Source organism: Centropristis striata, chromosome 22 (genome assembly GCF_030273125.1).
Source record: "Centropristis striata isolate RG_2023a ecotype Rhode Island chromosome 22, C.striata_1.0, whole genome shotgun sequence".
Taxonomy (NCBI): Eukaryota; Metazoa; Chordata; class Actinopteri; order Perciformes; family Serranidae; genus Centropristis; species Centropristis striata.
The window spans coordinates 13,693,281-13,717,901 of NC_081538.1; the positions used below are offsets into that span (position 1 = coordinate 13,693,281).

Genomic DNA, 24,621 nt, shown 5'->3' on the forward strand with positions numbered 1-24,621 from the left:
ACTTGGGCATGCCAACTGTACACGTGGTGTCCACTGCTGATCGTAAACAAACCGTCGCTAACTGTGCACAGACTGTGCTTGTTGTAAACAATCGGAGGTTGCTAAGTGAACACCTCCTGCAGCAGCACATACACACTGTACTGCTACAGAGCTAACTGTAAGCCTACTAGCACTGATGCTGCCCTGTCGCATGTCACTAATGTCTCCTCCACCTCATTCCGCAACGCCAGACTGCACTATGAAAGGGATTGTATACATCCACATTACTTTGTTTATGTTAGTGTACATTTTATTTCTACCTAATGTACAACACTGAAAGGGTCCTTTCTCTAACAGTTCTTCTGACATGTGTAAGACTAGATCTCATACATGAGCACTGAATGTGAAGAAAAGTATATTTATCTAAATTCCCAGAGTGCAGTTACCTCTTATGGCCACAGGGTGCTGTCTTGCACAATTTTCACATTTATTTTTATTTATTTATGGTATTACTTTAATGTTTCTGCCACATTAATTTGTTTAAAAGGATAGTGTATTTAAGAAGTATTCTTTTAAAAAAAATGTGTGTATTCAGCACTTTTTAAAGATTTTGAACACATTTAACAATACCGTGATAATTTTGGTTACGATAACCGTGATATGAACTTTTCATATCGTTACATCTCTACCCCAGTTTTAAGTGTTGTACCAGCTCTTGGTGCAACAGGGAAATCTGGCTTTGGGCAACAAGCCCTCAGGACACGCCACATAAGCAGTACAATAAGAACTAGGCCTGTAAACAGGACTGAACGGGACCGGGCCAAGTGTAGCCGTTGGGGGAGGCCAAGGTTGGCGGAGGGCACGTTGGGCACGGCGATGTGGGCTCAGTCTCCACGCTTACCAAATGGCGTGTCTCTTGTGCTCGTGGTAGGTGTAAAACATGTCACTTCTTGTAGCCAGCAGGGGGCGCTATGATTGTGTGTTAATATTGACACGTGGGTGTGTATGCGTACCAAATTGCGTGTCTCCTACCACTGTGCTCGGGGTAGGTGTAAAACATGTTAGTTTCTGTTGCCAGCAGGGGGCGCTGTGACTGGGTGTCAATACTGAGCCGTGGGTGTGTTCAGGGCTGGGTCCTCATCACGTGTGAGAAATTTGGGACAGATTGGACAATGTACGGTCAAGTTATCCAGTCTGGTGTTAGATGGTGAGACGGCATATTTTGCCGCCATGCCACGGGCACATATTGTGAAGGTCAGTAAAGGTGTTGATAAGTTGTGTTCCCCAAGGCCTTGTGATCTTACTGACCAAGTTTGAAGTCAATGGGATTAAATCTGTTCGAGGAGTTATGTAAAGTATGCAACATGGTAATTTTAAGAAAGGGGGCATGGATAAAGCATAAGGGGCAGGGCTTTATGAAATATTGTTATGTAGAAGTGTTAAGGGCTGGACTCTGATGAAGCATGAGACGTTTGGACCAGATGGGCCAAAGTACGTAAAAGTTATAAAGATCTGTTGTTTTTTGGCGAGAAGCCATATTTTGCCGCCATGCCACGGCCACATAGTGTGAGCGGTGGTAAAGGTTTCAATAACTTTTGATCCCAAAGGCCTTGTGATGGTACTGACCAAGTTTGAAGGCAATTGGGGCAAATCTGTAGGAGGAGTCCGTTAAAGTATGCGGGGTGGAAATGGGGAAAACAGTACAAAATGGCATGTTTGATGGAAAATGGCGGGCTTCCTGTACGTTTTAGGGTATGGGTTCTTGTTACATTTTGGAGCGTCTTCCCATGATAGACGTACATAGAAAATTGCGTGTCTGTACGACATTCCTGTGCGGGGGGCTGAATTTTCTTGACTTTCGAGGGGGCGCTGTAGAGTCATTTTACCACGCCCATTCCTGGGACCACTAGAATACGTAAATTTCAGCGGAGATTTATGTGCATTCCAAAATTGAGGAGTTTTTGAATATGATAAAGGCCCCAAAAAGGCGATTCATGTTTCGGAAAAAAAAAAATAACTAGGACTGCGCGCAGTACTGAACGGGCCCTCGCAGAGTGGAGCCGTCGGGGGAGGCGCCGTCAGGGGAGGGCACATCGGACGCGGCGCTGTTGGCTCAGTCCCTATGCGTACCAAATTGCGTGTCTCCTACCACTGTGCTTGTGGTAGGTGTAAAACATGTTACTTCCTGTAGCCAGCAGGGGGCGCTATGACTGTGTGTCACTATTGACCCGTGGGTGTGTTCCGGGCTGGACCCTAATCACGTGTGTGAAATTTTGGACAGATTGGACAATGTATGGTCAAGTTATCCTGTCTCGTGTGTTATGGTGAGACGCCATATTTTGCCGCCATGCCACGCCCACATAGTGTGACCGTCGGTAAAGATTTGTATAACATTTCATCCCCAAGGCCTTGTGATGGTACTGACCAGGTTTGAAGTCAATGGGATTAAATCTGTTGGAGAAGTTACATAAAGTATGCAACGTGGTAATTTTATGAAAGGGGGCGTGGATAAAGCATAAGGGGCGGGGCTTTCTGAAAGATTGTTATCTAGAAGTGTTAAGGGCTGGACTTTGATCAAGCATGAGATGTTTGGACCAGATTGGAGAAAGTATGGGAAAGTTATAATGATCTCGTGTTTTATGGCGAGACGCCATATTTTGCCGCCATGCCCACATAGTGTGACCGTCGGTAAAGCTTTATACAACTTTTGATCCCAAAGGCCTTGTGAGGCTACTGACCAAGTTTGAAGAGAACTGGATGAAATCTGTAGGAGGAGTTTGTTAAAGTATGCGACGTGGAAATGGCCCAAAACAGCAGGAAACGCCATTTTCGATCCAAGATGGCCAACTTCCTGTACGTTTTAGGGTATGGGTTCTTGAGACTTTTTGGTGCGTCTTGCCATGATACATGTACGTAGAAAATTTCGTGTCTCTACGAGATTCCTGTGCGAGGGGCTGAATTTTCTTGACTTTCAAGGGGGTGCTGTTGAGTCATTTTGCCACGCCCATTCCCACGACCACAAGAATACGTAAATTTCAACAGAGATTTATGTATATTCCAAATATGGGGCGTTTTTGAATATGATAAAGCCCCCCAAAAGGCGATTTACTTTTGGGAATAATAATAACTAGGACTGCGCGCAGTACTGAACGGGCCCTCGCAGAGTGGAGCCGTCGGGGGAGGCGCCGTCAGGGGAGGGCACATCGGACGCGGTGCTGTTGGCTCAGTCCCTATGCGTACCAAATTGCGTGTCTCCTACCACTGTGCTTGTGGTAGGTGTAAAACATGTTACTTCCTGTAGCCAGCAGGGGGCGCTATGACTGTGTGTCAATATAGACACGTGGGTGTGTCCCGGGGTGGACCCTAATGACGTTTGTGAAATTTGGGACAGATTGGACAATGTATGGTCAAGTTATCCAGTCTTGTGTGTTATGGCGAGACGCCATATTTTGCCGCCAAGCCACGCCCACATAGTGTGACAGGCGGTAAAGATTAATACAACTTTTGATCCCAAAGGCTTTGTGATGGTGCTGACCAAGTTTGAAGAGAATTGGATGAAATCTGTAGGAGGAGTTCGTTAAAGTATGTGACCTGGAAATGGCCAAAAACGATGACAAGTGCGATATTCAAACCAAGATGGCGGGCTTCCTGTTGGGTTTGAGGTATGGGTCCAAGAGGCTTTTTGGTGCGTCTCCACATGAAGCACGTGTGTACCAAATTTCGTGTCTCTACGTGAAACCTACTGCTGGGGCTAGGCATAAAAGTTGTTACTTCCTGTTGCCAGCGGGGGGCGCTATGACTGTGTGTCAATATTGAAATGTGGGTGTGTTCCGGGCTGGACCCTAATCACTTGTGTGAAATTTGGGACAGATTGGACAATGTATGGTCAAGTTATACAGTCTCGTGGGTTATGGCGAAACGCCATATTTTGCCGCCATGCCACGCCCACATAGTGTGACAGGCGGTGAAGATTTATACAACTTTTGAACCTGAAGCCCTTGTGATGGTACTGACCAAGTTTGAAGTCCCTGGTGTGAAATCTGTTGGAGGAGTTATGTAAAGTATGCAAGGTGGTCATTTTATTAAAGGGGGCGTGGATAAAGTATAAGGGGCGGGGCTTTATGAAATATTGTTATGTAGAAGTGTTAAGGGCTGGACTCTGATGAAGCATGAGAAGTTTGGACCAGATCAGACAAAGTATGTGGAAGTTATAACGATCTCGTGTTTTATGGCGAGATGCCATATTTTGCCGCCATGCCACGCCCACATAGTGTGAGCGGCGGTAAAGCTTTATACAACTTTTGATCCCAAAGGCCTTGTGAGGCTACTGACCAAGTTTGAAGAGAATTGGATGAAATCTGTAGGAGGAGTTCGTTAAAGTATGCGGCATGGAAATGGGCAAAAACAGCAGGAAATGCCATTTTCGATCCAAGATGGCCGACTTCCTGTACATTTTAGGGTATGGGTTCTTGAGAGTTTTTGGTGCGCCTTGGCAAGATACATGTATGTACCAAATTTTGTGTCTTTACGACATTCCTGTGCGAGGGGCTGAATTTTCTTGACTTTCAAGGGGGCGCTGTTGAGTCATTTTGCCACGCCCATTCCCGGGACCACTAGAATACGTAAATTTCACCAGAGATTTATGTATATTCCAAAAATGGTGAGTTTTTGAATATGATAAAGCCCCCAAAAAGGCGATTTACTTTTAGGAAAAAAAAAAACTAGGACTGCGCGCAGTACTGAACGGGCCCTCGCAGAGTGGAGCCGTCGGGGGAGGCGCCGTCAGGGGAGGGCACATCGGACGCGGCGCTGTGGGCTCAGTCCCTATGCGTCCCAAATTGCATGTCTCCTACTAATGTGCACGTGGTAGGTGTAAAACATGTTAGTTCCTGTAGCCAGCAGGGGGCGCTATGACTGTGTGCCAATATAGACACGTGGGTGTGTTCTGGGCTGGACCCTAATCACGTGTGTGAAATTTGGGACAGATTGGACAATGTATGGTCAAGTTATCCAGTCTGGTGTTAGATGGCGAGACGCCATATTTTGCCGCCATGCCACGCCCACATAGTGTGACCACCACTAAAGCTTTCAATAACTTTTGATGCCAAAGGCCTTGTGATGGTACTGACCAAGTTTGAAGTCCATGGGGTGAAATCTGTCACAGGAGTTATGTAAAGTATGCAACGTGGTCATTTTATGAAAGGGGGCGTGGGTAAAGCATAAGGGGCGGGGCTTTATGAAATATTGTTATTGGGAAGTGTTAAGGGCTGGACTCTGATGAAGCATGAGAAGTTTGGATCAGATGGGACAAAGAATGGGGAAGTTATAACAAGCTTGTGTGTTATGGCGAGATGCCATATTTTGCCGCCATGCCACGCCCACATAGTGTGACCGTCGGTAAAGATTTATACAACTTTTGATCCCAAAGGCCTTGTGATGCTACTGACCAAGTTTGAAGTAAATCGGGTCAAATCTGTAGGAGCAGTTCGTTAAAGTATGCGACCTGGAAAAGGCCAAAAACGATGACAAGTGCGATATTCAAACCAAGATGGCGGACTTCCGGTTGGGTTTTAGGTATGGGTCCAAGAGGCTTTTTGGTGCGTCTCCACATGAGTAATGTGTGTACCAAATTTCGTGTCTCTACGTGAAACCTACTGCTCGGGCTAGGTGTAAAACATGTTACTTGCTGTTGCCAGCAGGGGACGCTATGACTGTGTGTCAATATTGACACGTGGGTGTGTTCCGGGCTGGATCCTTATCATGTGTGTGAAATTTGGGACAGATTGGACAATGTATGGTCAAGTTATCCAGTCTCGTGTGTTATGGCGAGGTGCCATATTTTGCCGCCATGCCACGCCCACATAGTGTGACAGGCAATAAAGATTTATATAACTTTTGATCCCAAAGGCCTTGTGATGCTACTGACCAAGTTTGAAGTCCATGGGGTGAAATCTGTTGGAGGAGTTATGTAAAGTATGCAATGTGGTCATGTGAAGAAAGGGGGCGTGGATAAAGCATAAGGGACGGGGCTTTATGAATTATTGTTATATAGAAGTGTTAAGGGCTGGACTCTGAAGAAGCATGAGACGTTTGGACCCGATGGGACAAAGAATGGAGTAGTTCTAACAATCTCGTGTTTTATGGCGAGACGCCATATTTTGCCGCCATGCCACGCCCACATAGTGTGACCGTCGGTAAAGCTTTATACAACTTTTGATCCCAAAGTCGTTGTGATGGTACTGACCAAGTTTGATGTAAATCGGGTGAAATCTGTAGGAGGAGTTCGTTAAAGTATGCAACGTGGAAATGGCGGAAATTCCATATAAAATCCAAGATGGCCGACTTCCTGTACATTTTAGAGTATGGGTTCTTGAGACTTTTTGGTGCGTCTTGCCATGATACATGAACGTACCAAATTTTGTGTCTCTACGACAACCCTGTGTGAGGGGCTAATTTCTAGGGGGCGCTAGTAGGTCATTTTGCCACGCCCATTTCTGAAAGCAATGAAATACGTAAATTTTCGCCACGATTGAATTTTGTGCCAAGTTTGGGGAGTTTTTGAATATGATAAAGGCCTCAAAAAGGCGATTCATTTGTCGAAATAATAATAACTAGGACTGCGCGCAGTACTGAACGGGCCCTCGCAGTACACGCGTGTCGGGGCATGCTACCGTCGGGGTGTGTGCGTTACAGGGGCCAGTCTATACCACCCCTATGAATTTCATTGCCTTAAGACTTATGGTCTGGGCACAGTGGCACTCATTAAATTAAACTGCCGCCAGAGCGCCACCTAGGGGCCGATCAATAATATCTTCAAGGGTTATCCTCAGGAGGGCATTGACAATAAGTATACCAAGTTTGGTGTTAATCCGACCAACCACTGTGCTCGGGGTAGGTGTAAAACATAATACTTGCTGTAGCCAGCAGGGGGCGCTATGACTGTGTGTAAGTATTGACATGTGGGTGTGTCCCGGGATGGACCCTAATCACGTGTGTGAAATTTGGGACGGATTGGACAATGTATGGTCAAGTTATACAGTCTGGTGTTAGATGGCGAGACGCCATGATTTGCCGCCATGCCACGCCCACATAGTGTGACCATCGGTAAAGATTTATACAACTTTTGATCCCAAAGGCCTTGTGATGGTACTGACCAAGTTTGAAGTAAATCGGGTGAAATCTGTAGGAGGAGTTTGTTAAAGTATGCAACATGGAAATGGCCAAAAACAATGAATGCTGCGATTTTCAAACCAAGATGGCGGACTTCCGGTTTGGTTTGAGGTATGGGTCCAAGAGGCTTTTTGGTGCGTCTCCACATGAAGCATGTGTGTACCAAATTTCGTGTCTGTACGTGAAACCTGCTGCTGGGGCTAGGCATAAAAGTTGTTACTTCCTGTTGCCAGCGGGGGGCGCAATGACAGTGTATCAATATTGACATGTGGGTGTGTTCAGAGGTGGACCCTCATCACGTGTGAGAAATTAGGGACAGATTGGACAATGTATGGTCAAGTTATCCAGTCTGGTGTTAGATGGCGAGACGCCATATTTTGCCGCCATGCCACGCCGACATAGTGTGACCGTCGGTTAAGATTTATACAACTTTTGATCCCAAAGGCTTTGTGATGGTACTGAGCAAATTTGAAGTAAATCGGGTGAAATCTGTAGGAGGAGTTCGTTAAAGTATACGACATGGAAATGGCCAAAAACAATGAATGCTGCGATTTTCAAACCAAGATGGCGGACTTCCGGTTTGGTTTGAGGTATGGGTCCAAGAGGCTTTTTGGTGCGTCTACACATGAAGCACGTGTGTACCAAATTTCGTGTCTGTACGTGAAACCTGCTGCTGGGGCTAGGCATAAAAGTTGTTACTTCCTGTTGCCAGCGGGGGGCGCAATGACAGTGTATCAATATTGACATGTGGGTGTGTTCAGAGGTGGACCCTCATCACGTGTGAGAAATTAGGGACAGATTGGACAATGTATAGTCAAGTTATACAGTCTCGTGTTTTCATATTTTGCCGCCATGCCACGCCCATATAGTGTGACGGTCAGTCAAGATTTTGAGTATGTTTCATCCCAAAGGCCTCATGATGACACTGACCAAGTTAGAAGTGGATAGGGTGTAATGGGTAGGAGTAATGCCTTCACGGTAGAAAAGTTTGTAGGGGGCGCTGGTGAGCCATTGTGCCACGCCCATTCCCGCAACCACTAGAATACGTAAATTTCACAAGAGATTTATGTATATTCCAAATATCAGGAGTTTTTGAATATGATAAAGGCCCCAAAAAGGCGATTCATTTGGGAGATGAATAATAATAATAATCCCTTCAATTACAATAGGGTCCTTGCACCGTTAGTGCTCGGTCCCTAATAATAGACGGACCAATTACAATAGGGTCCTCGCACCGTTAGTGCTCGGTCCCTAATAATAATAATAGACGGACCAATTTCAATAGGGTCCTCGCACCGTTAGTGCTCGGTCCCTAACTAGGACTGCAAGCAGTACTGAACGGGCCCTCGCAGAGTGGAGCCGTCGGGGGAGGGCACGTCCGGGTAGGGCACGTCCGGGTAGGGCATGTCGGGGGAGGCCACATCGGGTACGGCACTGTGGGCTCAGTCCCTATGCGTCCCAAATGGCGTGTCTTCTACCACGGTGCTTGGGGTAGGTGTAAAACATAATACTTGCTGTAGCCAGCAGGGGGCGCTATGACTGTGTGTCAATATTAACATGTGGGTGTGTCCAGGGCTGGCCCCTCATCATGTGTGAGAAATTTGGGACAGATTGGACAATGTATGGTCAAGTTATACAGTCTTGAGTTTCATGGCAAGACGCCATATTTTGGCGCCATGCCACGCCCACATAGTGTGACCGTCGGGAAAGATTTATACAACATTTCATCCCCAAGGCCTTGTGATAGTACTGACCAAGTTTGGAGTCAATGGGGTGAAATCTGTAGGAGGAGTTATGTAAAGTATGCAAGGTGGTCATGTGATGAAAGGGGGCATGGATATAGCATAAGGGGCGGGGCGTTATGAAATATTGTTATTTAGAAGTGTTAAGGGCTGGACTCTGATGAAGCATGAGAAGTTTCGACCAGATGGTACAAAGAATGGAGAAGTTATAACAATCTCGTGTTTTATGGCGAGACGCCATATTTTGCCGCCATGCCACGCCCACATAGTGTGACCGTCGGTAACGATTTATACAACTTTTGATCCCAAAGGCCTTGTGATGGTACTGACCAAGTTTGAAGTAAATCGGCTGAAATCTGAAGGAGGAGTTCGTTAAAGTATGCAGCATGGAAATGGGCAAAAACAGCAGGAAACGCCATTTTCGATCCAAGATGGCCGACTTCCTGTACGTTTTAGGGTATGGGTTCTTGAGACTTTTTGGTGCGTATTGCCATGAAACATGTATGTCCCAAATTTCATGTCTCTACGACATTCCTTTGCGAGGGGCTGAATTTTCTTGACTTTCAAGGGGGAGCTGTTGAGTCATTTTGCCACGCCCATTCCCGCGAATACCAGAATATGTTAATTTCACATGAGATTTATGTATATTCCAAATTTGGTGAGTTTTTGAATATGATAAAGCCCCCAAAAAGGCGATTCATTTTCCAGAAGAATAAGAACTAGGACTGCGCGCAGTACTGAACGGGCCCTCGCAGAGTGGAGCCGTCGGGGGAGGCGCCGTCAGGGGAGGGCACATCTGACGCGGCGCTGTTGGCCCAGTCCCTATGCGTACAAAATCGCGTGTCTCCTACTACTCAGCTCAAAGTAGGTGTAAAACATGTTAGTTGCTGTAGCCAGCAGGGGGCGCTATGACTGTGTGTCAATATAGACACGTGGGTGTGTTCAGGGCTGGACCCTAATCATGTGTGTGAAATTTGGGACAGATTGGACAATGTATGGTCAAGTTATCCAGTCTGGTGTTAGATGGCGAGATGCCATATTTTGCCGCCATGCCACGCCCACATAGTGTGACCGTCGGTAAAGATTTATACAACTTTTGATCCCAATGGCCTTGTGATGCTACTGACCAAGTTTGAAGTAAATCAGGTGAAATCTGTAGGAGGAGTTTGTTAAAGTATGCGACCTGGAAATGGCCAAAAACGCTGACAAGTGCGATATTCAAACCAAGATGGCGGACTTCCTGTTGGGTTTGAGGTATGGGTCCAAGAGGCTTTTTGGTGTGTCTTCACATAATTCATGTGTGTACCAAATTTTGTGTCTCTACGTGAAACCTACTGCAAGGGCTAAGTATAAAACAAGTTACTTGGTGTTGCCAGCAGGGGGCGCTATGACCGTGTGTAAATATTGACACGTGGGTGTGTTCCGGGCTGGACCCTAATCACGTGTGTGAAATTTTGGACGGATTGGACAATGTATGGTCAAGTTATCCAGTCTTGTGTGTTATGGCGAGACGCCACATTTTGCCGCCATGCCACGCCCACATAGTGTGACCGTCGGTAAATATTTGTACAACATTTCATCCCCAAGGCCTTGTGATGGTACTAACCAGGTTTGAAGTCACTGGGATTAAATCTGTTGGAGGAGTTACGTAAAGTATGTAACGTGGTAATTTTATGAAAGGGGGCGTGGATAAAGCATAAGGGGCGGGGCTTTATGAAATATTGTTAATGAGAAGTGTTAAGGGCTGGACTCTGATGAAGCATGAGAAGTTTGGACCAGATCGGACAGAGAATGGAAAACTTATAAAGATCTCGTGTTTTATGGGGAGACGCCATATTTTGGCGCCATGCCACGCCCACATAGTGTGAGCGGCTGTAAAGCTTTATACAACTTTTGATCCCAAAGGCCTTGTGAGGGTACTGCCCAAGTTTGAAGAGAATTGGATGAAATCTGTTGGAGGAGTTTGTTAAAGTATGTGGCATGGAAATGGGCAAAAACAGGCAAAAACAGCAGGAAACGCCATTTTCGATCCAAGATGGCCGACTTCCTGTACGTTTTAGGGTATGGTTTCTTGAGACTTTTTGGTGCGTCTGGCCATGATACATGTATGTACCAAATTTCGTGTCTCTACGACATTCCTGTGCGAGGGGCTGAATTTTCTTGACTTTCAAGGGGGCGCTGTTGAGTCATTTTGCCACGCCCATTCCCGGGACCACGAGAATACGTAAATTTCAGCGGAGATTTATGTATATTCCAAAATTGGTGAGTTTTTGAATATGATAAAGCCCCCAAAAAGGCGATTTACTATTAGGAAGAAAAAGTATAATAACTAGGACTGCGCGCAGTACTGAACGGGCCCTCGCAGAGTGGAGCCGTCGGGGGAGGTGCCGTCGGGGGAGGGCACGTCGGACGCGGCGCTGTTGGCTCAGTCCCTATGTGTACCAAATTTCATGTCTCCTACCACTGTGCTCGGGGTTGGTGCATAACATGTGACTTCCTATAGCCAGCAGGGGGCGCTATGACTGTGTGTCAATATTGACACGTGGGTGTGTTCAGGGCTGGACCCTAATCACGTGTGTGAAATTTGGGACAGATTGGACAATGTATGGTCAAGTTATACAGTCTCGTGTGTTATGGCGAAACGCCATATTTTGCCGCCATGCCACGCCCACATAGTGTGACAGGCGGTGAAGATTTATACAACTTTTGAACCTGAAGCCCTTGTGATGGTACTGACCAAGTTTGAAGTCAATTGGATAAAATCTGTAGGAGGAGTTCGTTAAAGTATGCGACCTGGAAATGGCGAAAAACGATGACAAGTGCAATATTCAATCCAAGATGGCCGACTTCCTGTACGCTTTCGAGTATGGGTTCTTGAGGCTTTTTGGTGCGTCTTCCCATGATACACGTATGTACCAAATTTCGTGTGTCTACGTGAAAAAAACCTATATTGTGAGGATGTTTTGAAAATTTCAAGGGGGCGCTACTGAGTCATTTTGCAAGGTCCATTCCCGCGAATACCAGAATACGTAAATTTCAAATCTTATTAATGTATATTCAAAAAATGGCGAGTTTTTGAATATGATAAAGGCCTCAAATAAGCGATTTATTCCCCCTAAAAATAAGAATAATAACTAGGACTGCGCGCAGTACTGAACGGGCCCTCGCAGAGTGGAGCTGTCGGGGGAGGGCACGTCGAGGGAGGGCACGTAGGGCGCGGCGATGTGGGCTCAGTCCCTATGCGTCCCAATTGGCGTGTCTCCTACCACTGGGAGGTATAAATGGGAGGTATAAAACAAGTTACTTGCTGTTGCCAGCAGGGGGCGCTATGACTGTGTGTCAACATTGACACGTGGGTGTGTTCCGGGCTGCATCCTAATAACGGGTGTGAAATTTGGGACAGATGTCCCAAATTGAAATGGCCAAAAACGATGACAAGTGCGATATTCAATCCAAGATGGCCGACTTCCTGTACGTTTGAGGGTATGGGTCCAAGAGGCTTTTTGGTGCGTCTCCACATGAAGCACGTGTGTACCAAATTTTGTGTGTCTATGTGAAACCTACTGCTGGGGCTAGGTGAAAAACATGTTACTTGCTGTTGCCTGCAGGGGGCGCTATGACTGTGTGTCAATTTTGACATGTGGATGTGTTTATAGCTGGACCCTTATCACGTGTGTGAAATTTGGGACGGATTGGACAATGTATGGTCAAGTTATGCAGTCTGGTGTTAGATGGTGAGACGCCATATTTTGCCGCCATGCCACGCCCACATAGTGTGACAGGCGGTAAAGATTTACACAACTTTAGATCCCAAAGCCCTTGTGATGGTACTGACCAAGTTTGAAGTCAATGGGGTGAAATCTGTCGGAGGAGTTATGTAAAGTACGCAACATGGTCATTTTATGAAAAGGGGCGTGGATAAAGCATAAGGGGAGGGGCTTTTTGAAATATTGTTATTTAGAAGTTTTAAGGGCTGGACTGTGATGAAGCATGAGAAGTTTGGAGCAGATGGGACATAGAATGGGAAAGTTATAACGATCTCGTGTTTTATGGGGAGACGCCATATTTTGCCGCCATGCCACGCCCACATAGTGTGACCGTCGATAAAGCTTTATACAACTTTTGATCCCAAAGGTCTTGTGATGCTACTGACCAAGTTTGAAGTAAATCGGGTGAAATCTGTAGGAGGAGTTCGTTAAAGTATGCGACCTGGAAATGGCCAAAAACAGCAGGAAACGCCATGTTTGAGTCAAAATGGCCAACTTCCTGTACGTTTTCGGGTATGGGTTCTTGAGAGTTTTTGGTGCGTCTTCCCATGATACATGTATGTACCAAATTTCGTGTCTCTACGACATTCCTGTGCGAGGGGCTGAATTTTCTTGACTTTCAAGGGGGCGCTGTTGAGTCATTTTGCCACGCCCATTCCTGGGACCACTAGAATATCTAAATTTCAGCGGAGATTTATGTATATTCCAAAAATGGCGAGTTTTTGAATATGATAAAGCCCCCAAAAAGGCGATTCATAATCCGGAAGACAAAGAATAATAAAAAACAGACCAATTACAATAGGGTCCTCGCACCGTTAGTGCTCGGTCCCTAATAATAAACGGACCAATTTCAATAGGGTCCTCGCACTGTTAGTGCTCGGTCCCTAATAAACGGACCAATTTCAATAGGGTCCTTGCACCGTTAGTGCTCGGTCCCTAATAATAGACGGACCAATTTCAATAGGGTCCTCGCACCGTTAGTGCTCGGTCCCTAACTAGGACTGCGCGCAGTACTGAACGGGCCCTCGCAGTACACGCGTGTCGGGGCATGCTACCGTCGGGGTGTGTGCGTTACAGGGGCCAGTCTATACCACCCCTATGAATTTCATTGCCTTAAGACTTGTGGTCTGGGCACAGTGGCACTAATATTAAATTAAACTGCCGCCAGAGCGCCACCTAGGGGCCGATCAATAATATCTTCAAGGGTTATCCTCAGGAGGGCATTGACAATAAGTATACCAAGTTTGGTGTTAATCCGACCAACCACTGTGCTCGGGGTAGGTGTAAAACATAATACTTGCTGTAGCCAGCAGGGGGCGCTATGACTGTGTGTAAGTATTGACATGTGGGTGTGTCCCGGGATGGACCCTAATCACGTGTGTGAAATTTGGGACGGATTGGACAATGTATGGTCAAGTTATACAGTCTGGTGTTAGATGGCGAGACGCCATGATTTGCCGCCATGCCACGCCCACATAGTGTGACCATCGGTAAAGATTTATACAACTTTTGATCCCAAAGGCCTTGTGATGGTACTGACCAAGTTTGAAGTAAATCGGGTGAAATCTGTAGGAGGAGTTCGTTAATGTATGCAACCTGGAAATGGCCAAAAACGATGACAAGTACGATATTCAAACCAAGATGGCGGACTTCCTGTTGGGTGTGAGGTATGGGTCCAAGAGGCTTTTTGGTGCGTCTCCACATGATTCATGTGTGTACCAAATTTCGTGTCTCTACGTGAAACCGAGTGCAAGGGCTAAGTATAAAACAAGTTACTTGCTGTTGCCAGCAGGGGGGCTATGACTGTGTGTCAATATTGACACATGGGTGTGTCCCGGGCTAGACCCTAATCACGTGTGTGAAATTTGGGACACATTGGACAATGTATGGTCAAGTTAGCCAGTGTCGTGTTTTATGGCGAGACGCCATATTTTGCCGCCATGCCACGCCCACATAGTGTGGCCGTCGGTGAAGATTTATACAACTTTTGATCCCAAAGGCCTTGTGATGGTACTGACTAAGTTTGAAGTCAATGGGATTAAATCTGTTGGAGGAGTTATGTAAAGTATGCAATGTGGTCATGTGATGAAAGGGGGCGTGGATAAAGCATAAGGGGCGGGGCTTTATGAAATATTGTTATGTAGAAGTGTTAAGGGCGGGACTCTGATGAATCATGAGAAGTTTGGACCAGATGGGACAAAGAATGGAAAAGTTATAACAATCTTGTGTTTTATGGCGAGACGCCATATTTTGCAGCCATGCCACGCCCACATAGTGTGACCGACGGTAAAGATTTATACAACTTTTGATCCCAAAGGCTTTGTGATGGTACTGACCAAGTTTGAAGAGAATTGGATGAAATCTGTAGGAGGAGTTCGTTAAAGTATGAGACGTGGAAATGGCCCAAAACAGCAGGAAACGCCATTTTCGATCCAAGATGGCCGACTTCCTGTACGTTTTAGGGTATGGGTTCTTGAGACTTTTTGGTGCGTCTTCCCATGATACATGTATGTCCCAAATTTCGTGTCTCTACGACATTCCTTTGCGAGGGGCTGAATTTTCTTGACTTTCAAGGGGGCGCTGTTGAGTCATTTTGCCACGCCCATTCCCGGGACCACTAGAATGCGTAAATTTCAGCAAAGATTTATGTACATTCCAAAAATGGCGAGTTTTTGAATATGATAAAGCCCCCAAAAAGGCGATTACTTTTTGGGATAAATAAGAATAATAATAGACGGACCAATTACAATAGGGTCCTCGCACCGTTAGTGCTCGGTCCCTAACTAGGACTGCGCGCAGTACTGAACGGGCCCTCGCAGTACACGCGTGTCAGGGCATGCTGCCGTCAGGGTTTGTGCATTACAGGGGCCAGTCTATACCACCCCTATGAATTTCATTGCCTTAAGTCTTATGGTCTGGGCACAGTGGCACTTATTCAATTAAAGTGCCACCAGAGCGCCACCTAGGGGCCGATCAATAAAATCTTCAAGGGTTATCCTCAGGAGGGCATTGACAATAAGTATACCAAGTTTGGTGTTAATTGTGTTAGTTTGTTAAAGTATGGGAGGTGGAATTGGGAAAAAACACTGAATTGTGCGATATTCAAAACAAGATGGCGGACTTCCTGTTGGGTTTGAGGTATGGGTCCAAGAGGCTTTTTGGTGCGTCTCCACATGATTCATGTGTGTACCAAATTTCGTGTCTCTACGTGGAGCCTACTGCTAGGGCTAAGTAGAAAACATGTGACTTCCTTTAGCCAGTGGGGGGGCGCTATGACTGTGTGTCAATATTGACATGTGGGTGTGTTCAGAGGTGGACCCTCATCACATGTAAGAATTTTGGGCCAGATGAGACAATGTATGGTGAAGTTATACAGTCCCGTGTTTCATGGCGAGACGTCATATTTTGCCGCCATGCCACGCCCACATAGTGTGACCGTCGGTAAAGATATATACAACTTTTGATCCCAAAGGCCTTGTGATGGTACTGACCAAGTTTGAAGTCAATTGGATGAAATCTGTAGGAGGAGTTCGTTAAAGTATGCGTCCTACTACTGTGCTCTGGGAAGGTCTAAAACATGTTACTTCCTGTAGCCAGCGGGGGGCGCTATGAGTGTGTGTCAATATTGACATGTGGGTGTGTTCCGGGCTGGACTGTCATCACGTGTGTGAAATTTGGTACAGATTAGACAATGTATGGTGAAGTTATCCGCCATGCCACGCCCACATAGTGTGACCGTCGGTAAAGATTTGAATAACTTTTGATCCCAAAGGCCTTGTAATGCTACTGACCAAGTTTGAAGGCAATTGGATAAAATCTGTAGGAGGAGTTCGTTAAAGTATGCGGGGTGGAAATGGGGTAAATGCCATATTCGATTGTACGTTTTAGAGAATAGCTTACCCAGACTTTTTGGTGCGTCTTCCCATGATACACGTATGTCCCAAATTTCGTGTGTCTACGACAAACCAGTGTGAAATAATGACATTTAGGGGGCGCTAGTGAGTAATTTTGCCACGCCCATTCCCGCGAACACTAGAATACGTAAATTTCACGTGAGATTGACATTTATTCCAAATATGGTGAGTTTTTGAATATGATAAAGCGTCCAAATTAGCGATTCATTTCTGGGAAGGACAGACCAATAACAATAGGGGCCTCGCACCGTTAGTGCTCGGTCCCTAATAACTAGGACTGCGCGCAGTACTGAACGGGCCCTCGCAGAGTGGAGCCGTCGGGAAACGCACCGTCAGGGGAGGGCACATCGGACGCGCCGCTGTTGGCTCAGTCCCTATGCGTACCAAATTGCGTGTCTCCTACCACTGTGCTTGTGGTAGGTGTAAAACAAGTTACTTGCTGTAGCCAGCAGGGGGCGCTATGACTGTGTGTCAATAATGACATGTGGGTGTGTTCTGGGCTGGACCCTAGTCATGTGTGTGAAATTTGGGACAGATTGGACAATGTATGGTCAAGTTATACAGTCCTGTGTTTCATGGCGAGACGCCATATTTTGCCGCCATGCCACGCCCACATAGTGTGACCGTCGGTAAAGATTTATACAACTTTTGATCCCAAAGGCCTTGTGATGGTACTGACCAAGTTTGAAGTCAATTGGATGAAATCTGTAGGAGGAGTTCGTTAAAGTATGCGTCATGGAAATAGCCAAAAACAATGAATGCTGTGATTCTCAAACCAAGATGGCGGACTTCCTGTTGTGTTTGAGGTATTGGTCCAAGAGGCTTTTTGGTGCGTCTCCACATGAAGCACATGTGTACCAAATTTCGTATCTCTACGTGAAACCTCCTGCTGGGGCTAGGCATTAAAGTTGTTACTTCCTGTTGCCAGCAGGGGGCGCTATTACTATGTGTCAATATTTACATGTGGGTGTGTTCAGGGCTGGACCCTCATCACCTGTGAGAAAATTGGGACAGATTGGACAATGTACGGGCAAGCTATACTGTCTGGTGTGTTATGGCGAGACGCCATATTTTGCCGCCATGCCACGCCCACATTGTGTAACCGTCGGGTAAGATTTATACAACTTTTGATCCCAAAGGCCTTGTGATGGTGGTGACCAAGTTTGGAGTCCATGGGGTGAAATCTGTTAGAGGAGTTATGTAAATTATGCAACGTGGTCATTTTATGAAAGGGGGCGTGGATAAAGCATAAGGGGCGGGGCTTTATGAAATATTGTTATTTACAAGTGTTAAGGGCTGGACTCTGATGAAGCATGAGAAGTTTGGACCAGATGGGACACAGAATGGAAAAGTTATAACAATCTAGTGTTTTATGGCGAGACGCCATATTTTGCCGCCATGCCACGCCCACATAGTGTGACCGATGGTAAAGATTTATACAACTTTTGATCCCAAAGGCCTTGTGATGCCACTGACCAAGTTTGAAGAGAATTGGATGAAATCTGTAGGAGGAGTTCGTTAAAGTATGCGACCTGGAAATGGCCAAAAATGATGACAAGTGCGATAGGCAATCCAAGATGGCGGATTTCCTGTTGGGTTTGAGGTATGTGTCCAAGAGGCTTTTTGGTGCGTCTCCACATGAAGCACGTGTGTACCAAATTTTGTGTCTCTACGTGAAACCTACTGCTGGGGCTAGGCATAAAAGTTGTTACTTCCTGTTGCCAGCGGGGGGCGCTATGACTGTGTGTCAATATTGAAATGTGGGTGTGTTCCGGGCTGGACCCTAATCACTTGTGTGAAATTTGGGACAGATTGGACAATGTATGGTCAAGTTATACAGTCTCGTGGGTTATGGCGAGACGCCATATTTTGGCGCCATGCCCCGCCCACATAGTGTGACCGTCGGTAAAGATTTATACAACTTTCGATCCCAAAGGCCTTGTGATGGTAGTGACCAAGTTTGAAGTCAATCGGGTGAAATCTGTAGGAGGAGTTCGTCAAAGTATGCAACGTGGTCATTTTGTAAAAGGGGGCGTGGATAAAGCATAAGGGGCGGGGCTTTATGAAATATTGTTCGTTAGAAGTGTTAAGGGCTGGACTCTGATGAAGCATGAGAAGTTTGGACCAGATGGGACAAAGAATGGAGAAGTTATAACGATCTCGTGTTTCATGGCGAGACGCCATATTTTGGCGCCATGCCACGCCCACATAGTGTGACCGTCGGTAAAGCTTTATACAACTTTTGATCCCAAAGTTGTTGTGATGGTACTGACCAAGTTTGAAGTCCATCGGGTTAAATCTGTAGAAGGAGTTCGTTAAAGTATGCGGCGTGGAAATGGCGAAAATTCCATATTCGATCCAAGATGGCCGACTTCCTGTACATTTTAGGGTATGGCTTCTTGAGACTTTTTGGTGCGTCTTGTCATGATACACGTATGTACCAAATTTCGTGTGTTTACGACAAACCTGTGTGAGGTAGTGAAATTTAGGGGGCGCTAGTGAGTCATTTTGCCACGCCCATTCCCGCGAATACTAGAAAACGTAAATTTCACGTGACATCAAGTTATATTCCAAAAATGGTGAGTTTTTGAATATGATAAGGCCCCCAAAAAGGCGATTCATTTGGGAGATGAATAATAATAATTCCTTCAATTACAATAGGGTCCTCGCACCGTTAGTGCTCGGTCCCTAATAAACGGACCAATTTCAATAGGGTCCTCGCACCGTTAGTGCTCGGTCCCTAATAATTCCTTCAATTTCAATAGGGTCCTCGCACCGTTAGTGCTCGGTCCCTAACTAGGACTGCAAGCAGTACTGAACGGGCCCTCGCAGAGTGGAGCCGTCGGGGGAAGGGCACGTCGGGGTAGGGCAAGTCGGACGTGGCGCTGTGGTCTCAGTCCCTATGCTTACCAAATGGCTTGTCTCCTACCACTTTGCTAAGGGTAGGTATAAAACATAATACTTGCTGTAGCCAGCAGGGGGCGCTATGACTGTGTGTCAATATAGACACGTGGGTGTGTTTCGGGCTGGCCCCTAATCACGTGTGTGAAATTTGGGACAGATTGGACAATGTATGGTCAAGTTATACAGTCTCGTGTGTTATGGCGAGACGCCATATTTTGCCGCCATGCCACGCCCACATAGTGTGACCGTCGGTAAAGCTTTATACAACTTTTGATCCCAAAGGCCTTGTGATGCTACTGACCAAGTTTGAAGTCCATGGGGTGAAATCTGTCTGAGGAGTTATGTAAAGTATGCAACATGGTCATTTTATGAAACGGGGCGTGGATAAAGCATAAGGGGCGGGGCTTTATGAAATATTGTTATGTGGAAGTGTTAAGGGCTGGACTCTGATGAAGCATGAGAAGTTTGGAGCAGATGGGACAAAGAATGGAGAAGTTATAACAATCTCGTGTTTTATGGGGAGACGCCATATTTTGGCGCCATGCCACGCCCACATAGTGTGAGCGGCGGTAAAGATTTATACAACTTTTGATCCCAAAGGCTTTGTGTGGCTACTGACCAAGTTTGAAGAGAATTGGATGAAATCTGTAGGAGGAGTTCGTTAAAGTATGAGACCTGGAAATGGCCAAAAACGATGACAAGTGCGATATTCAAACCAAGATGGCGGACTTCCTCTTGGGTTTGAGGTATGGGTCCAAGAGGCTTTTTGGTGCGTCTCTACATGAAGCACGTGTGTACCAAATTTCGTATCTCTACATGAAACCTACTGCTGGGGCTAGGCGTTAAAGTTGTTACTTCCTGTTGCTAGCGGGGGGCGCTATGACTGTGTGTCAATATTGACATGTGGGTGTGTTCAGAGGTGGACCCTCATCACGTGTGTGAAATTTGGGACAGTTGAGACAATGTATGGTGAAATTATACAGTTCTGTGTTTCATGGCGAGACGCTATATTTTGCCGCCATGCCACGCCCACATAGTGTGACAGGCGGTAACGATTTATACAACTTTTGATCCCAAAGGCCTTGTGATGGTACTGACCAAGTTTGAAGTAAATCGGGTGAAATCTGTAGGAGGAGTTCGTTAAAGTATGCGACCTGGAAATGGCCAAAAACGATGAAGGGTGCGATATTCAAACCAAGATGGCGGACTTCCTGTTGGGTTTGAGGTATGGGTCCAAGAGGCTTTTTGGTGCGTCTCCACATGATTCATGTGTGTACCAAATTTCGTGTCTCTACGTGAAACCTAGTGCAAGGGCTAAGTATAAAACAAGTTACTTGCTGTTGCCAACAGGGGGCGCTATGACTGTAGTCAATATTGACACATGGGTGTGTCCCGGGCTGGACCCTAATCACGTGTGTGAAATTTGGGACAGATTGGACAATGTATGGTCAAGTTAGCCAGTCTCGTGTTTTATGGCGAGACGCCATAGTTTGCCGCCATGCCACGCCCACATAGTGTGACAGGCGGTAACGATTTATACAACTTTTGATCCCAAAGGCCTTGTGATGCTACTGACCAAGTTTGAAGTCAATGGGATTAAATCTGTTGGAGGAGTTATGTAAAGTATGCAACGTGGTCATTTTATGAAAGGGGGCGTGGATAAAGCAAAAGGGGCGGGGCTTTTTAAAATATTGTTTTTCAGAAGTGTTAAGGGCTGGACTCTGATGAAGCATGAGAAGTTTGGACAAGATTGGACAAAGAATGGGAAAATTATAAGGATCTGATGTTTTATGGCGAGACGCCATATTTTGGCGCCATGCCACGCCCACATAGTGTGAGCGGCGGTAAAGCTTTATACAACTTTTGATCCCAAAGTCGTTGTGATGGTACTGACCAAGTTTGATGTAAATCGGGTGAAATCTGTAGGAGGAGTTCGTTAAAGTATGTAACGTGGAAATGGCGAAAATTCCATATATAATCCAAGATGGCCGACTTCCTGTACATTTTAAGGTATGGCTTCTTGAGACTTTTTGGTGCGTCTTCCCATGATACATGTATGTCCCAAATTTCGTGTCTCTACGACAAACCTGTTTGAGGGGCTGAATTCTAGGGGGCGCTAGTAGGTCATTTTGCCACGCCCATTTCTGAAAGCAATGAAATACGTAAATTTTCGACACGATTGAATTTTGTGCCGAGTTTTGTGAGTTTTTGAATATGATAAAGGCCTCAAAAAGGCGATTCATTTGCCGTTATAATAATAAACGGACCAATAACAATAGGGTCCTTGCACTGTTAGTGCTCGGTCCCTAATAAATGGACCAATTTCAATAGGGTCCTCGCACCGTTAGTGCTCGGTCCCTAATAATAATAAACGGACCAATTTCAATAGGGTCCTCGCACCGTTAGTGCTCGGTCCCTAACTAGGACTGCGCGCAGTACTGAACGGGCCCTCGCAGAGTAGAGCCGTCGTGGTAGGCGCCGTCAGGGGAGGGCACATCGGACTCGGCGCTGTTGGCTCAGTCCCTATGCGTACCAAATTGCGTGTCTCCTACCACTGTGCTTGTGGTAGGTGTAAAACAGCAGGGGGCGCTATGACTGTGTGTCACTATTGACCCGTGAGTGTGTCCCAGGCTGGACCTCCATCATCATACCTGTACCAAAGAAACCGGCTCCATCCTGCTTCAATGACTATCGCCCAGTGGCACTGACCCCCATCATTATGAAGTGCTTTGAACGGCTAGCCCCTGAAGTGGGTGCCCTCACCCACCTGGAGAAAGCAGACTCACATGTGAGAATGCTCTTCATAGACTTCAGCTCAGCTTTCAACACCATCATTCCACAACAACTCATCTGTAAACTAGTCAAGCTGGGGCTCAACACCTCCCTCTGCAACTGGATACTGGACTTCCTCTGTGAGAGGCCTCAAGCAGTTCGAGTCGGCAATAACACCTCAAGCTGCATCACACTGAGCACAGGAGCCCCACAAGGCTGCGTGCTGAGTCCCCTGCTCTTCACCCTGCTGACTCACGACTGCACACCAACCTACAGCACAAATCACATGGTGAAGTTTGCGGATGACACAACTCTGGTGGGTCTCATCACCAAGAACGACAAGACCCACTATAGGAAGGAGGTCAACCGTCTGACCACGTGGTGCAGAGACAACAACCTCCTGCTGAATGTCAGCAAAACAAAGGAGATTGTGGTTGACTTCAGGAGGGGCCACACCGAACACCCACCACTGACCATCGATGGTGCTGCTGTGGAGAGGGTGAGAGGCACCAAATTCCTGGGGGTGCACATCAGCGAGGACCTCTCCTGGGCCACCAACTCTGCATCACTGGCGAAGAAAGCCCAGCGGCGCCTCTACTTCCTTCGCAAGCTTAAGAGAGCGAAAGCCCCCACATTCATCCTGAACACTTTCTACCGGGGCACCATTGAAAGCATCCTGTCCAGCTGCATCACTGTGTGGGGCGGTAGCTGCACTGAACACAGCAAGAAAGCACTGCAACGCGTAGTGAACACAGCTAGCAAGATCATTGGAGCCCCACTCCCCTCCCTGCAAGCCACTTACACCAACCACCTCACCCGGAAAGCTACCTCAATAGCGAACGACACCAGCCACCCTGCACACAGCCTGTTCAGCCTCCTACCCTCTGGTAGGAGGTACAGAAGTCTCTACTGCCGCACCACCAGACTCAGAAACAGCTTCATACACCAAGCTGTCAGGATGCTGAACTCTCTCCCCTCCTATGTGAAATTTGGGACAGATTGGACAATGTATGTTCAAGTTATCCCGTCTGGTGTTAGATGGCGAGACGCCATATTTTGCCGCCATGCCACGCCCACATATTGTGAAGGTCAGTAAAGGTGTTGATAAGTTCTGTTCCCCAAGGCCTTGTGATGGTACTGACCAAGTTTGAATTCAATGGGATTAAATCTGTTGGAGGAGTTATGTTAAGTATGCAACGTGGTCATTTTACGAAAGGGGGCGTGGATAAAGCATAAGGGGCGGGGCTTGGTGAAAGATGGTTATTTAGAAGTGTTAAGGGCTGGACTCTGATGAAGCATGAGAAGTTTGGAGCAGATGGGACAAAGTATGGAAAAGTTATAAGGATGTTGTGTTATATGGCGAGACGCCATATTTTGCCGCCATGCCAGCGCCACATAGTGTGACCGGCGGTAAAGGTTTGAATAAGCTTTGCTCCCAAAGGCCTTGTGATGGTACTGACCAAGTTTGAAGTAAATCGGGTGAAATCTGTAGGAGGAGTTTGTTAAAGTATGCAACGCGGAAATGGCGAAAATTCCATATAAAATCCAAGATGGCCGACTTACTGTACATTTTAGGGTATGGCTTCTTGAGACTTTTTGGTGCGTCTTCCCATGATACATGTCTGTACCAAATTTCGTGTCTGTACGACAAACCTGTGTGAGGGGCTGAATTCAAGGGGGCGCTAGTAGGTCATTTTGCCACGGCCATTTCTGAAAGCAATGAAATACGTAAATTTTCGTCACGATTTAATTTTGTGCCAAGTTTGGGGAGTTTTTGAATATGATAAAGGCCTCAAAAAGCCGATTCATTTGGCGTAATAATAATAAATGGACCAATTACAATAGGGTCCTCGCACCTTCGGTGCTCGGTCCCTAATGAACACAGCTCAAAAACAGGAAATCACTGGCCAACCTCCACTCCTTATCCCTGTCTAGGCCTTTGATGAACTTGGCTAATAACAGTAGGCCACTGTCTCACAGGATATACATCCAATACACATGCCAAGCCAGAACCAGTGGGACAGTTCCAAAAAGATGTTCTCAGTTGCATTGTAGGCGTCGTTGTCACAAATCCATCAGAGCTTATGAGAAAAAGCTGCTCCAGATTTGATCCGACTTCACTTCCATTGTTGTCTGGTCAAAATGAGGCAAGAAGTTATCTGTTGGCTTTCTCTGTGGACATACAAAAGCGATACATGCAAACCACAAAACTCCAAGGCAGATTATAATACTTTGCTATAAAAATCAAATGTATTATTATTATTATAACAATTAGCTTAAATCTTTTTAACAGTTTAAAGTTTCTTTAAAAGGTGACGTCTCCTCCCGCTGACATTTCTTCTCCATTTCAGTAATAAACTCCTCCCTCGCCAC

At 46.3% G+C, this 24,621-nt stretch overlaps 1 protein-coding gene across 5 annotated transcripts in view; it reads right to left on the reverse strand.

Annotated features, from left to right (window-relative positions):
• The window catches only part of LOC131960500 (uncharacterized), a 40,350-nt gene that overhangs the window by 10,235 nt on the left and 5,494 nt on the right, over positions 1-24,621 (reverse strand). Inside the window, exon 1 of one of the 5 annotated variants that reach the window (XM_059325731.1) lies at positions 24,161-24,467. The exons of the other annotated variants lie outside the window; for them this stretch is intronic. The gene's annotated coding sequence lies outside the window, so the exon portion shown is untranslated. Of the gene's footprint in view, positions 1-24,160; positions 24,468-24,621 lie in introns of those variants that run through there. 5 annotated transcript variants of the gene reach the window in all.